The sequence below is a fragment of the Oryx dammah genome, unplaced genomic scaffold, assembly GCF_014754425.2.
Source record: "Oryx dammah isolate SB20612 unplaced genomic scaffold, SCBI_Odam_1.1 HiC_scaffold_20, whole genome shotgun sequence".
In the NCBI taxonomy this organism is placed as follows: Eukaryota; Metazoa; Chordata; class Mammalia; order Artiodactyla; family Bovidae; genus Oryx; species Oryx dammah.
The window spans coordinates 65,742,365-65,756,598 of NW_024070204.1; the positions used below are offsets into that span (position 1 = coordinate 65,742,365).

Sequence of the window (14,234 nt, forward strand, 5' to 3'; positions counted from 1 at the left end):
TAATTTCAGAATGAGTTTATCAATATTCACAAACTTACTTGCTGGAATTTTGATAGGAATTGCATTAAATCTATAGATCAAGTTGGGGAGAACTGAAATTTTGACAATACTGAGTGTTCCTTTCTACCCACAAACATTTATTTGGTATTTTTCTTTCGTTCTTCAGAGTTTTGTGGCTTTCCACATATAGCTCAGTCAGTACAGTCGCCCAGTTGTGTCTGACTTCTTTGTGACCCCATGGACTGCAGCATGCCAGGCTTCCCTGTCCAACACCAATTCCCAGAGCTTGCTCAAACTCATGTCCATCGAGTCGGTGATGCCATCCAACCATCTCATCCTCTGTCATCCCCTTCTCCTCCTGCCTTCAATCATCTTTCCTAGCATCAGGGTCTTTTCTAATGAGTTAGTTCTTCACATCAGGTAGCCAAAGTATTGGAGTTTCAGCTTCAGCATCAGTCCTTCCTGAATGAATATTCGGGACTGATTTCCTTTAGGATTGACTGGTTTGATCTCCTTGAAGTCCAAAAAAGATGTCCTTTTTATTTGGACTCCTTGCAGTCCAAAAAAGATGTCCTTTTCATTATAGGGTCCTGGAATGCAAAAGTAGGAAGTCAAGAGATACCTGGCGTAACAGGCAAATTTGGCCTTGGAGTACAAAACGAAGCTGGCAAACAGTTTTGCCAACAGAACACACTGGTCATAGCAAACAGCCTCTTTCAGTGAAACAAGAGAAGACTCTACATGATGGTCAATACCAAAACCAAATTGATTATATTCTTTGCAGCCAAAGATGGAGAAGCTCTATAGAGTCAGCAAAAACAAGACCAGGAGCTGACTGTGGCCCAGATCATGAACTTCTTATTGCAAAATTCAGACTTAAATTGAAGAAAGTAGCGAAAACCACTAGACCATTCAGGTATGACCTAAATCAAATCCCTTACAATTATACATTGGAAAGGACAAATAGATTTAAGGTACTAGATCTGATAGACAGAGTCCCTGAAGAACTGTGGATGGAGGTTCATGACATTGTACAGAAGGCAGTGATCAAAACCATCCCCAAGAAAAAGAAATACAAGAACGCAAAATGGTTGACTCAGGAGGCCTTACAAATAGCTGAGAAAAGAAGACAAGCTAAAGGCAAAGGAGAAAAGGAAAGATACACCCATTTGAATGCAGAGTTCCAAAGAATAACAAGGAGAGATAAGAAAGACTTCCTCAGGGATCAGTACAAAGAAATAGAAGAAAACAACAGAATGGGAAAGACTAGAGATCTCTTCAAGAAAATGAGAGATACCAAGGGAACATTTCATGCAAAGATGGGCTCAATAAAGGACAGAAATGGTATGGACCTAACAGAAGCAGAAGATATTAAGAAGAGGTGGCAAGAATACACAGAAGAGCTATACATACAAAAAAGATGTTCATGACCCAGATAACCATGATGGTGTGATTGCTCACCAAGAGCCAGACATCCTGGAATAAGTCAAGTGGGGCTTAGGAAGCACCACTACGAACAAAGCTAGGGAAGATGATTGAATTCCAGCTGAGCTATTTCAAATCCTAAAAGATGATGCTGTGAAAGTGCTGCACTCAATATGCCAGCAAATGTGGAAAAGTCAGCAGTGGCCACAGGACTGGAAAAGGTCAGTTTTCATTCCAATCCCAAAGAAAGGCAGTGCCAAAGAATGCTCAAACTACCACACAACTGAACTCATCTCACACACTAGCAAAGTAATGCTCAAAATTCTCCAAGCCAGGCTTCAACAGTATGTGAACCGTGAACTTCCAGATATTCAAGCTGGATTTAGAAAATGTAGAGGAGCCAGAGATCAAACTGCCAATATCCACTGGATCATCGAAAAAGCAACAGAGTTCCAGAAAAACATCTACTTCTGCTTTATTGACTATGCCAAAGCCTTTGACTATGTGGATCACAACAAATGTGGAAAATTATTCAAGAGATGGGAATACCAGACCACCTTACCTGCCTCCTGAGAAATCTGTATGCAGGTCAAGAAGCAATAGTTAGTACTAACTGTTGGAACAGGAAACAACAGACTGGTTCCAAATAGGGAAAGAATTACTTCAAGACTGTATATTGTCACCCTGCTTATTTAACTTATATGCAGAGTACATCATGTGAAATGCCGGGCTGGATGAAGCACAAGCTGGAATCAAGATTGCCAGGAGAAATATCAATAACCTCCGATGACACCACCCTTACAGCAGAAAGCAAAGAAGAACTAAAGAGCCTCTTGATGAAAGTGAAAGAGGAGAGTGAAAAAGCTGGCTTAAAGCTCAACATTCAGAAAACGAAGATCATGACATCCGGTCCCATCACTTCATAGCAAATAGATGGGGAAACAGTGGAAACTGAGAGACTTTCCTTATATAAATCTTGAATATACTTTGTTAGATTTATACCTAAGTATTTCATCCTTGGGGTTGCTAATGTAAATAGTATTGTGTTTTTAACTTTGAATTTTACTTATTCGTTCTTGAATGAAATGAAAGTCACTCAGCCATGTCCAACTCTTTGTGACTCCATGGACTCTATAGTCCATGGAATTCTCCAGGCCAGAATACTGGAGTGGGTAGCCCTTCCCTTCTCCAGGGGATCTTCCCAATCCAGGGATCGAACCCAGGTTTCCCACATTGCAGGCAGATTCTATACCAACTGAGCTAAATACAGAGGAAAGCAATTAACTTTTATACATTAACACTGTGTTGTGCAATCTGCTATACTGACTTATTAATTCCAGAGTGGATGCTCTTTCTTAAAGAGGGATCACAAACTGTTCAAATCCTTGCTATGGGGGCAGTGTTCAGGATGCGGCTGCCCCCCAGGACTTGTGGGAAGAAGAAGGTCTCCTGCAGGTAGAAGCACTACAGGAAGGGGTTGACCCCTTAGGGAGGGCTAGGACCCCAGTCAGGGCCAGAGCAGAAGACAGTTCTAGAAGTAGAAATGAAAGTTACAGAATTATGCTCAACAACTGAAAATGTCATCAAGCACCAATCTGGTGCCAGGCCCTGTTGCTAAGAGACTTCATGAGCATAATTTTATTTAACTCTCATAGCAAGCCTGTGGGGCCAGTTTGATTGTGAGCTGGGTTTTGCCCAAAGAGATGCTATGGGTACCCAAGAGCACCACATAGGTAAATAGAACTGGGATTTGAGGTCAGGTCTCTTGAGAGAAAGGAGGAGCCTCGGGAGTCAGGAGAGAGACAGTGCTGGGTGGCTGTATGGGTAGGTCAGGGCCTGCTGTGTTGGTTTCTGATGAGGCTGTAGCAAATTGCCACAAACATAGTGGTGGAAACCACGTAAGTGCATTATCTTCCAGTGCTAGAGGTCAGGGGTCCAAACAGTCTCTCTGGGCTACAGTCAAAGTGGCGGCTCAGTTATATTCTTTCTGGTAGCTTTAAGGGGAGACTAAATTCCCTTGTTTGTTTTCCAGTTTATAAAGGTTACCTACATCTCTTGGCTTATGTTCTCTTCCTCCACCTCCAAAGCCAGCAGCACAATATCTTCTCATCTCTCTCACTTTCTACCTCCTTCTTCCATATTTTAAGGACACTTGTAATTATCTGAATCCACTCCAGGATCACCTCCTCACTTCAAGAGCCTTAATTAACTTCATCATATCTGTGAAGTCCCATTTGCCATATAAGGCAACCTATTCACAAGTTTGGGGGATTAGGGCATGGATATCTTTCAGTCCAGTTCAGTTCAGTCACTCAGTCGTGTCCGACTCTTTGTGACCCCATGAATCACAGCACACCAGGCCTCCCTATCCATCGCCAACTCCTGGAGTTCACTCAGACTCACGTCCATTGAGTCGGTGATGCCATCCAGCCATCTCATCCCCTTCTCCTCCTGCCCCCAATCCCTCCCAGCATCAGTCTTTTCCAGTGAGTCAACTCTTCGCATGAGGTGGCCAAAGTACTGGAGTTTCAGCTTTTGCATAACTCCTTCCAAAGAACACCCAGGGCTGATGTCCTTCAGAATGGACTGGCTGGATCTCCTTGCTGTCCAAGGGACTCTCAAGAGTCTTCTCCAACACCACAGTTCAAAAGCATCAATTCTTTGGCGCTCAGCTTTCTTCACAGCCCAACTCTCACATCCATACATGACTACTGGAAAAACCATAGCTTTGACTAGACAGACCCTTCTTAGCAAAGTAATGTCTCTGCTTTTGAATATGCTATCTAGGTTGGTCATAACTTTCCTTCCAAGGAGTAAGTGTCTTTTAATTTCATGGCTGCAGTCACCATCTGCAGTGATTTTGGAGCCCCAAAAAATAAAGTCTGACACTGTTTCCACTATTTCCCCATCTATTTGCCATGAACTGATGGGACCAGATGCCATGATGCTTTTTAGTTCCTCTTCACTTTCTGCCGGTCTGGTTACCACAGCTTCCTTTGCCTTCTGTGATCTATGCCTTTGTTCTGGGACTTGGGGTGAAGTCACTGGACTGGAGTTCAAGGTAGGGATGTGGCTGGGCTGGTGAATGAAGGGAGGCCACAGAGACAGGTGATCCTGAGGTTGGGCCATGTGGGAGGGATCAAGGATGATCCTCCCTGAGAGGTCTCTGAGCAAGACTCTGAAGACAGTTTATGCCATCTTTCAAGGAAGGGGTAACTCCTACCCACTGAACCATGCCCGGGGGCACACGGTAGGGCACAGTTCTTCTCAGGGTTGTCTTCTAGATCTGTGGTACTGCAGGGAAATGGGGAAGAGCTCAGACAGAGCAGGTAGAGCGTCCTGGTGGTTCACATCTGAATAGTGTATCCTTTTGACGTTCCATTCATCTGAGTTTTTCCCACAAACAGATTCACCCATTCATGAAGAGATGTGTACAAACTTAATTATTCCAACTGCGTGCTCAGTTGCTCAGTTGTGTTCAACTTTTTGCAGCCCCATGGACTGTAGCCCACTAGGCTCCTTGTCCAAGGAATTTTCCAGGCAAGAATACTGGAGCAGGTTGCCATCTATCTTCAGGAAGTGGGACAGAAAGGTGGCTGCACCCAACTCTGGGGTGTGCGGCTTGGCCTGGATTAAGGTCAGAGGAGGTGAACAGTCATTCACACTGAGTATTACACTTGGCTATAGTATCTTGCGGCCTACAGTCAAATTCCCTGAAAAGTTTAACTGGTATTTGCGGCAAGAGGGATTGAGTGTCCCTCCAGAAAAGACCACGAGTTCAGTGACTATAGCTGAATCATTCTACAAAACTCCTTTCCTAAAAGGAACATCCTTTCTGTTGTGGTTATGAGAGCCACATTGATTCTACAAGAATGGTTGCTTTTTTATTTTGTGTTGATGGATTCCCAAATGGCTCAGTGGTAAGGAATCTGCCTGCTAATGCAGGAGATGCAGAAGACATGGGTTTGCTATCGGTCAGGAAGACCCCCTGGAGGAGGAGATGGCAACCCACTCCAGTATTCTTGCCAGGAAAACTCCATGGGCAGAAGACCCTGGCGCACTGCAGTCCATTGGGTCACAAAGGGTCGGACTCGACTGGACACGCACGTGGTTTATGTTGATGGCCATAATTAATCAATCATTAATTATTTGTTCACCTAACTTTTACTGAGCTTGTTTTCTGCAACAGGCCCTGGGCTGGGCACTGAGACTATGGAGGATAACGCACAGCTGCTGCTTTCATGGGGCTTATAGTCTAAAGGGAGGACCAGGTCCAATTATAATGCCATGAGCTAAGGCTGAGATGGGAGAGGGGGAATCTTTCTACATGGGGCTGTGGAGCCTGGAAGAGGGGTCCTGAAATTTAGCTGAGGGGTCTGATCTCCAACCTTCAGGAAGAATAGAAGTAAGCCTGGAGAGGAGAAGGGAGAAAGGAACAGCATTTGGAAAGATGAAAAAGTGAAGGAATATAGAATGCTTGGTGGACTAACTTTACTTAAGGTTAAGCCTGAAAATACTAACAACAAAGCCTGCAAATGCTAACCCTGCCTAATAATATCCCACATTCCTTGACTTCCTGCTGTGTGCCAGGCATTGAGCCAGCCATTAGTTAATCTTCCAAAGAACTCTAGGAAGTAGGCACTAATGTTTTATTTTATGGATGTGTTAATGCTATGGATGTGTTAAAACCCTAACTCCCAATTTGACTGTATTGGGAGATAGGGCTTTTAGGAGATAATTAAGTTTAAATGAGCTCATAAGGTGGGATTTTAATCCAATGGGACTGGGGGCCTTCTAAGAAGAGGAAGAGAGAGATCTCTCTAGCTTTACGCGCACCCACCAAGGAAAGGTTATGTGAGGACACAATGAGAAAGCAGCCACCTGCCAGCCAGGAAGAGAACTCTGCCAGAAGCTGAACCCTCGTACACCTTGATGTCGAAATTTCCGGCCTCCAGAACTGCAAGAAAAGATATCAATATTTGCATTGTTTTTATACCATCTAGTCTGTGGTATTTGTTATGGCAGCCTGAATTAACTAATATAATTAGTATTATTTTTATTTTCATGATAATCATCATTATTGGTTTAGTAGACATTTTTCCTTCCACATTTATTGATATATAATTGACATATAGCACTGAATAAGATAAAAATGTGCAGAATAATGATTTGACTTATATACATCAGGAAATTATTATTACCATAAGTTTAGTAAACATCCATCATCTCATAAAGATACAAAATTTAACAAATAGAAAACATTTTTTTCTTTGTGATGAGAACCCTTAGGATTTATAACTTTCGGGTATAATGTACAGAAGTGTCAATTCCATTTATCATGTATATTACATCTCTAGTATTTATTTGTCTTATAACTGGAAGTTGGCACCTTTCGGCGGCTTTCATCCAATCCTCCTTCCCCCCACTCCCCACCTCCTGGTGACCACAAATCTGATCTCTTTTTGTATAAGATTGCTTTTTCTTTTGTTTTGAAGTTTAACTGACATAGAACACTATGTTAGTTCCCCTTACACGACATAGCTATTTGATATTTCTATACATTTCAAAATGATCACCATAATAAGTCTAGTTGCCGTCTGTCACCATACAAAGATGTTACATAATTTTTGACTATGTTCTCCACACTGTACATGTTATATCCATGACTCATTTACTTTGTGACTAGAAGTTCCTATACATCTTAATTCCCCTCCGGCTATATCACTCCTTTCCCCACACCCCTCCCTTCTGACAATTTGGTTTCTTCTGATAATTATGACTCTTTTTCTGTTTTGATGTTTGTTCATTGTTTTATTAGATTCTATATACAAGTGAAAATCATATTGTATTTGTCTTTGACTTATTTCACTTAGCCATATACCTTCTAGGATATTCATGTTGTCTCAGATGACAAGATTTCATTATTTTTTTAGGTTGACAAACATTCCATTGAATATGTGTGTGTGTGTTTGTGTGTGTGTGTGTGTGTGTGTGTGTGTGTGTGTGGTGGCTCAGATGGTAAAGAATCTGCCCTCAATGCAGGAGACCTGGGTTCAATCTCTGGGTCGGGAAGATCCCCTGGAGGAGGGCATGGCAACCCACTCCAGTATTCTTGCCTGGAGAATTCCAAGGACAAAGGAGCCTGGTGAGCTACAGTTCATGGGGTTGCAAAAAGTCGTACACAACTGAGTTCCTAACATTTTCACTTTTACTTCAAATATATATATATATATTTATACTTTATCCATTCCTCTTTTGATTGGCACTTAGGTTGCTTCCATATCTTGGCGATTGAAAATAATGCTGTGATAAACATTGGGTACATATATCTTTTCTCAGTATTTTCATTTTTCTCAAATAACTATGCAGAAGTGAAACCACTGGCTGGCATGACAGTTCTTCTATTCTTTTTTGTGGAGTCTCCGTAGTGTTTCCCATAGTGGCTGCACCAATTTCCCTTCCCACCTGTACTAGTGTTCCCTTTTCTCCACATCATCCCCAACACTTGTTATCTGTCTTTTCTATAATAGCCATTCTGACAGGTGTGAGCTGGTATCTCATCGTGGTTTTGAGTTGAATTTCCACGATAGTTAATGATGTTGAGCATCTTTTCATGTGCCCCTTGACAACCTGTATGTCTTCCTCGGAAAAATGTCTATTCAGATCCTCTGCACATTTTTTACTTGGCTTAGTTATTATATTATTATTATTATTTTGGATGTTAAGTTTCATGAGTTCTTTGTGTATTTTAGATATTAACCTCTTATCAGACACGTCATTTCCAAGTATGTTCTCCCTTTCCAGAAGCAGCCTTTTCACTTTGTTGATAGTTTCCTTCACTGTGCAAAAGGTTTTTAGTTTGATGTGGTCTCCTTTGATTATTTTTGCTTTTATTTCCCTTGCTGGAAGAGACAGCTCCAAAAAAATATTGCTAAGGTCAATGTCAAAGAGTTTAAGTACTGCCTATGTTTTCTTCTAGAAGTTTTATGGTTTCAGGTCTTACATTTAAGTCTTTAATCCATCTTGAATTTATTTTTGTATATGGTGTGAGAAAGCAGATGACATGATACTATACATTGTTGTTGTTGTTCAGTCGTTAAGTTGTGTCCGACTCTTTGCAACCCCATGGACTGCAGCTTGCCGGGCTTCCCTGTACTTCACTAGCTCCCAGAGTTTGCTCAGATTTATGTCCACTGAGTCAGTGATGCTAACCATCTCATCCTCTACTGCCCCTTTATCCTTTTGCCTTCAATCTTCCCCAGCATCAGGGTCTTTTCCAATGAGTTGGCTCACCAGGTGGCCAAAGTACTGGAGCTTCAGCTTCAGTATCAGTCCTTCCAGTGAATATTCAGTGCTGATTTCCTTTAGGATTGACTTGTTTGATCTCCTTGCAGTCCAAGGGACTCTCAAGAGTCTTCTCCAGCACCTCAGTTTGAAGGTATCAATTCTCAGCCTTCTTTATGGTCCAGCTCTCACATAAGCAATAACTACTGGAAAAATCATAGCTTTGACTATATGCACCTTTGTAAGCAAAGTGATGTCTTTGCTTCTTAATACAATGTCTAGGTTTGTCATAGCTTTCCTTCCAAGGAGCAGGCATCTTTTATTTTCATGGCTATACTATCTATAGAAAGTCCTAAAGATATTATTCCAAAATTATCAGAACTCATTAATGACTTTGTTAAAGTCATAGAATTCACAATTAGTGTACAGAAATCTTTTTCATTTCTATACACTAACAACAAACTAACAGAAAAAGAAATTAAGAAGGTAATCCCATTTATAATTGCATCAAAAAGAATATAATATTTGGGCAAAAATCTAACTAAGGAGGTAAAAGATCTGTATTTGGAAAACTGTATAACATTGATGAAAAAAATTGATAACACAAATGGGAAGATATATCATGTTCACAGATTGGAAGAATTAATATTGTTAAACTGACCAGAAGTCCCAAGGCAGTTTGCAGATTCAATGCAATTACTTTCAAAATACCAAAACATTTATCACAGAATTAGAATAAATAATTCTAAAATTTGCACAGAAACGAAAAAGACCCCAAATAACCAAAACAATCCTGAGAAAGAAGAACAAAGCAGGAAGGACCACAGTCCTTGATTTCAAACTATTATTGCAAAGCCACAGTAATCAAAACAGCACAGTGGTGGTGTGCAGTTCCTAAGTCGTGTTTGACACTTTGTGACCCCGTGGACTGCAGCACACCAGGCTTCCCCGTCCTTCACTATCTCTTGGAGTTTCCTCAGATTCATGTCCATGGAGTTGGTGATGCTATCTAACCATCTCATCCTCTGCCATCCCCTTTTCCTTTTGCCTCCAACCTTTCCCAGCATCAGGGTCTTTTCCAGTGAGTCAGCTAGCACAAAAAAGACACAGATCAGTGAAACAGAATAGACAGCCAGAAATAAATCCATACTTATATGAGTAATTAATCTATGACAAAGAAGACAAAATACACAATGGGGAAAGATAACCTCAATAATAAATGGTGTTGGGGAAACTGGGCAGCTATATGCAAAAGAAGCAAACTGGACAAGTATAGACATTTCTTGACCAACATTCATCTTACTCCTTCCCTGCTCCACAAGCAGCTGATTCAGGTATCCATTCAATTGGTTGCCTGTACTACTCTGGCTAGGGTAATTCACCTGTAATTCAAGGTGTGTGTCTGATTTGGTCAGTGACCTTCTAACTCCTGCCACAGTGATTTGATCAGTCTTTTTTTTTTTTTTTTTAATCTTTTCCTGGTTCCTCCCCATTTCCCAGTCTCTGCATATAATATAACCCAAGACTCAGTCTTTGCATCTCTTTGATTCTCTGCTACTCTCCCTGCCCAGTTCTCAACCCTGATTGCACAATGGAATTACTTGGGTGCTTTTAAAATTCTCAACGCCTGGATATGCCCCACAAGTTCCAGCAGATGCCGAGGACTCAGCATTATAGTTTTTAAAGCTACTCACATGAATCCACTGAAGTTAGGCTGAAAACCGCTGCTGGAGGCAGGAGATAAAGCAGAGGAACCAGTTGGAAGGCCCTGCAAGACCTGGAGATTATCTGGGACTTTGACAAGGGCAGCAGTGGACATGAGAAGTGGTGGATTCTCGATATATTTTGAAGCTGGAGTGAACAGGATCTTGTAAAGAATTGAAGGTTTGATGAGAAACCAAGAGACAAGTCAAGGACAATGCCAAGGTTTTTTCCTGAGGACTGGAAAGACGGGGGACCCACTCATTAAGATAGAGAACACTACAGCAACAGCAGGTTTGGTGGGAGGTGGTCAAGAAATTCTAAGTTGGGAGATAATTATGATGATGATCAGGCATCCAAATTGAGACCTGCAGTCAGAAGTTGACTGAAACATGTATATCCAGGGACAGTTTTAAGTCAGAGATGAGGATTTGGCCTATAGACACATGTTTCTCAACTTCAGGTATACACTGAAATCCTGTGGATTCCCAGGGGAACTTTTAAAGATCCTAATTCCCAGAGCCCATTTCCACTTAACTACATCAGAGCCTCTGGGGGTGGGACCCAGGCATCTATATTTTTAAAGCTCTCCTAGTGATTCCAACGTGGAAGCAAGACTGAAGCTTTGTACATTCCTGACTCAGGGCCTTTGCACAGGCTGTTGGCACTGCCTGGAATACTCTTCCCCTAGATGCCCTCATGACTCACTCACTCACCTTCTTTGATCTCTGCATAGACTCCCATAGTTAACGCTGCAACTTGTGCTCTCCATCTCTGCTCTACTTTATTTTTCTCCAAATTTCTCTCTACTTGGCACGTGCTTGCATACTTAGTCATGTCCAAGTCTTTTCGACCCTTTGGACTGGAGCCCGCCAAGCTTCTCTGTCCATGGGATTTTCCAGGCAAGAATACTGGAGTGGGTTGCCATTTCCTTCTCCAGGGGATCTTCCCGACCCAGGGATCGAACCTGCATCTCCTGTGTCTGCGGCATTGCAGGCAGATTCAAAATACCACGTGTTTTACTTGTTTCCTTGCTTTTGTCTATATCCTCCTACTAGAATATAAGTCCATTTTTGGAACTTTTGCTTGTTTTTTCATCACTATGCTGGGGTTCTAAAATATTTGTTGAAAGGAAGAATAGCTTAAACCAGTATTCAGCCAAAAAGAGCTACAGGAACTGATTTGGAAATGGGTATGTATTGAAAAAGAATGAAATAATGCCTTTTGCAGCAACTTGGATGGTCCTAGAGATTATAATACTAAGCAAAGTAAGTCAGGAAGAGAAAGACAAATATCATATAATATCACTTACATGTGTAATCTAAAATATGACATAAATCAACACATCTCTGAAAGAAAAGCAGACAGTGTTTTGTGGTTGCCAAGAGGTAGGGGCAGGGAAGGAAAGAATTGGGAGCTCGGAATTAGAAGAGGCAAATTCTTATACGTAGAATGGATAAACAAGAAGTTCCTACTGTATAGCATATGGAACTATATTCAATATCCTGTGATAAACCATAATGGAAAAGAATATGAAAAAGCATATATATACATATATATATGTATGTATATATGTATAAGTGAGTCACTCTGCTGTAAGTAGAAATTAACACAAGACAGGATGAGGTGCCACTTCACAGTGTCAGAATGTCTATCATCAATAAGTCTATAAAGAGCAATTACTGGAAGGATGTGAAGAAGAGGGAAACCTCAAATGCTGTTGGTGGGAAGGCAAGCTGGTGCAGCCACAATGTAAAGTAGAAATTAACACAATAATGAAAATCAACTATACTTAAAAAAAATTTTTTTTTTTTTCAAGAAATGAGCATGTGACTCCATTTGGGCCAATGAGATGTGAGGGAGGTGGACTGGGGTCTTCTAGAATAGCTACAAGAAGAGATAGTGTGTGGATATGAAGGCTACAGTTGTCTTGCCATTTTCACCTTGTGCGTTAAGGGAATCTAGATGGAGATCCAAGTCATCACACCAGTAGGTTGGAATTGAAGGTGGTGGCGGGGGTGGGGGGGGTGGGGTGGGGGGGTAGGGTTCTAGGTTTGGAAAATCCCTACACTTAACATTTCCTTGTTTCAGCCACTCTAAATTTTGGGGTTTCTTCTTTTTGTTTGCTTTTAAGATTACTAACTGTATGAGAAGTAGTTATGGTGTTTTTAAAACAAATTAAAAGTAATTACTAGAGTAGTGTAACTGAAAGCCAGAATGAGGAGGACTTCCCTGGTAGTGCAGTGGTAAAGAATTGCCTTGCCATGCGAGGGACTGGGTTTGAGTCCCTGGTCGGGGAACTAACATCCCACATTCCCCTGAGCAACCAAACCAGTGCTCCGCGACGACTGAGCCTGAGAACCACAGGGAGAGTGTGTGCGCTGCGGTGGAAGGCCCCACACGGCGCAATGAAGGCCCTGAATGCTGCAGCTACAGCCTGATGTGGTCGGATAAACAGATTAAAAAAATAGATTTAAAAAAAATTTTTTTAAAGACAGGATGAGGTGCCACTTCACACGTGTCAGAATGTCTGTCATCAAAAAGCTTACAAATAGCAAATACAGGAAGGATGTGAAAAAGAGGGAAACCTCAAACGCTGTTGGTGGGTAGGCAAGCTGGTGCAGCCACAATGTAAAACAATATGGAGGTTCCTCAAAAGGTTAAAAATAAAACTACCTTATGATCCAGCAATTCTGGGTACACATCAAAAAAAAATGCTAATCTGAAAAGATACACGGACCCCACTGTTCATAGCAGCACTGTTCACAACAGCCAAGACGTGGAAGCAACTAAAATGTCCACTGACAAGATGAATGGATAAAGAGGGTGTGGGACGGGACTTCCCTGTTGGCGCATTGGTTAAGAATCCACTTTCAGTGCACGGGACATGGTCTGACCCCTGGCTGGGGAACTAAGACCCCACACGCTGAGGGGCAACTAAGCCCGTATGCCCCCATTAGAGAGCCTGCACGCTGCATTCTACAGAGCCCGCCTGCTCTGGAGCCTGTGCCCCACCGCTAGAGAGGAGCCCACCCACGGCACTGAAGAGCTGTAACTAGGACCTGACGCAGTCACAAATACACAAAAAAGAAGATGTGGTGCACAGACACAGTGGACTATTAGTCATACGAAAGAATGAAATGATTCCATTTGCAGCAACGGATGGACCTGCAGAATATTAAGCTCAGTGAAATAAGTCAGAGGAAGACAAATAGTGTATGATGTCACTTTTATGTGGAATCTAAAACACAATACAAGTGAATGCGTATACAAAACAGAAACAAACTCCAGACAAGTAAAACAAACTTATGGCTACCAACGGGGAGAGGAAGCAGAGAGGGACAAACTTGGGCTATGGGATTAACAGACGCGAAGTGAAAAAAATAAGTTAGCAATAAATTTCAAAAAATTTTAAAAATACAAATTAGTTTCTAAATGCAACCCATAGTTTTCTCAAATTTTTCTAAAGGTTTCATTCCCGGGCGCAAGACTGACTTTAGAACAGCAGGGCTGGAAGCCAAGAGGCCCAGGAGCGAGTGCCGGCTCTGCCATGAGCTAGCAAGTCTGTTTCCCATTTCCCTGAGCCTCAGTCTCCCCATTGTCTAAGGTGAGAAGTGTAAGTGATCCTCATGGGCCCTCCCAGCTGGCTGAGTCCATAGTTATCTGGGGTGATTGGATTTTGCTCCTTAGCCTCATCTTCCCCAGCACTCACATGGTAGGCAACTAGGCTGTGATCGTCAATTCGCGCCCCCACCCCAACCAAGGAAAAGAGGAGAAAGCGTTCCCTGTTCTTCTCTGTGACATGTTGCTCTGCTAATTTCATC

At 42.0% G+C, this 14,234-nt stretch overlaps 1 pseudogene; it reads right to left on the minus strand.

Annotated features, from left to right (window-relative positions):
* LOC120879405 overlaps positions 1-11,154 on the minus strand; it is a 50,016-nt pseudogene extending 38,862 nt beyond the window's left edge.
* Positions 11,155-14,234: the final 3,080 nt, after the last annotated feature.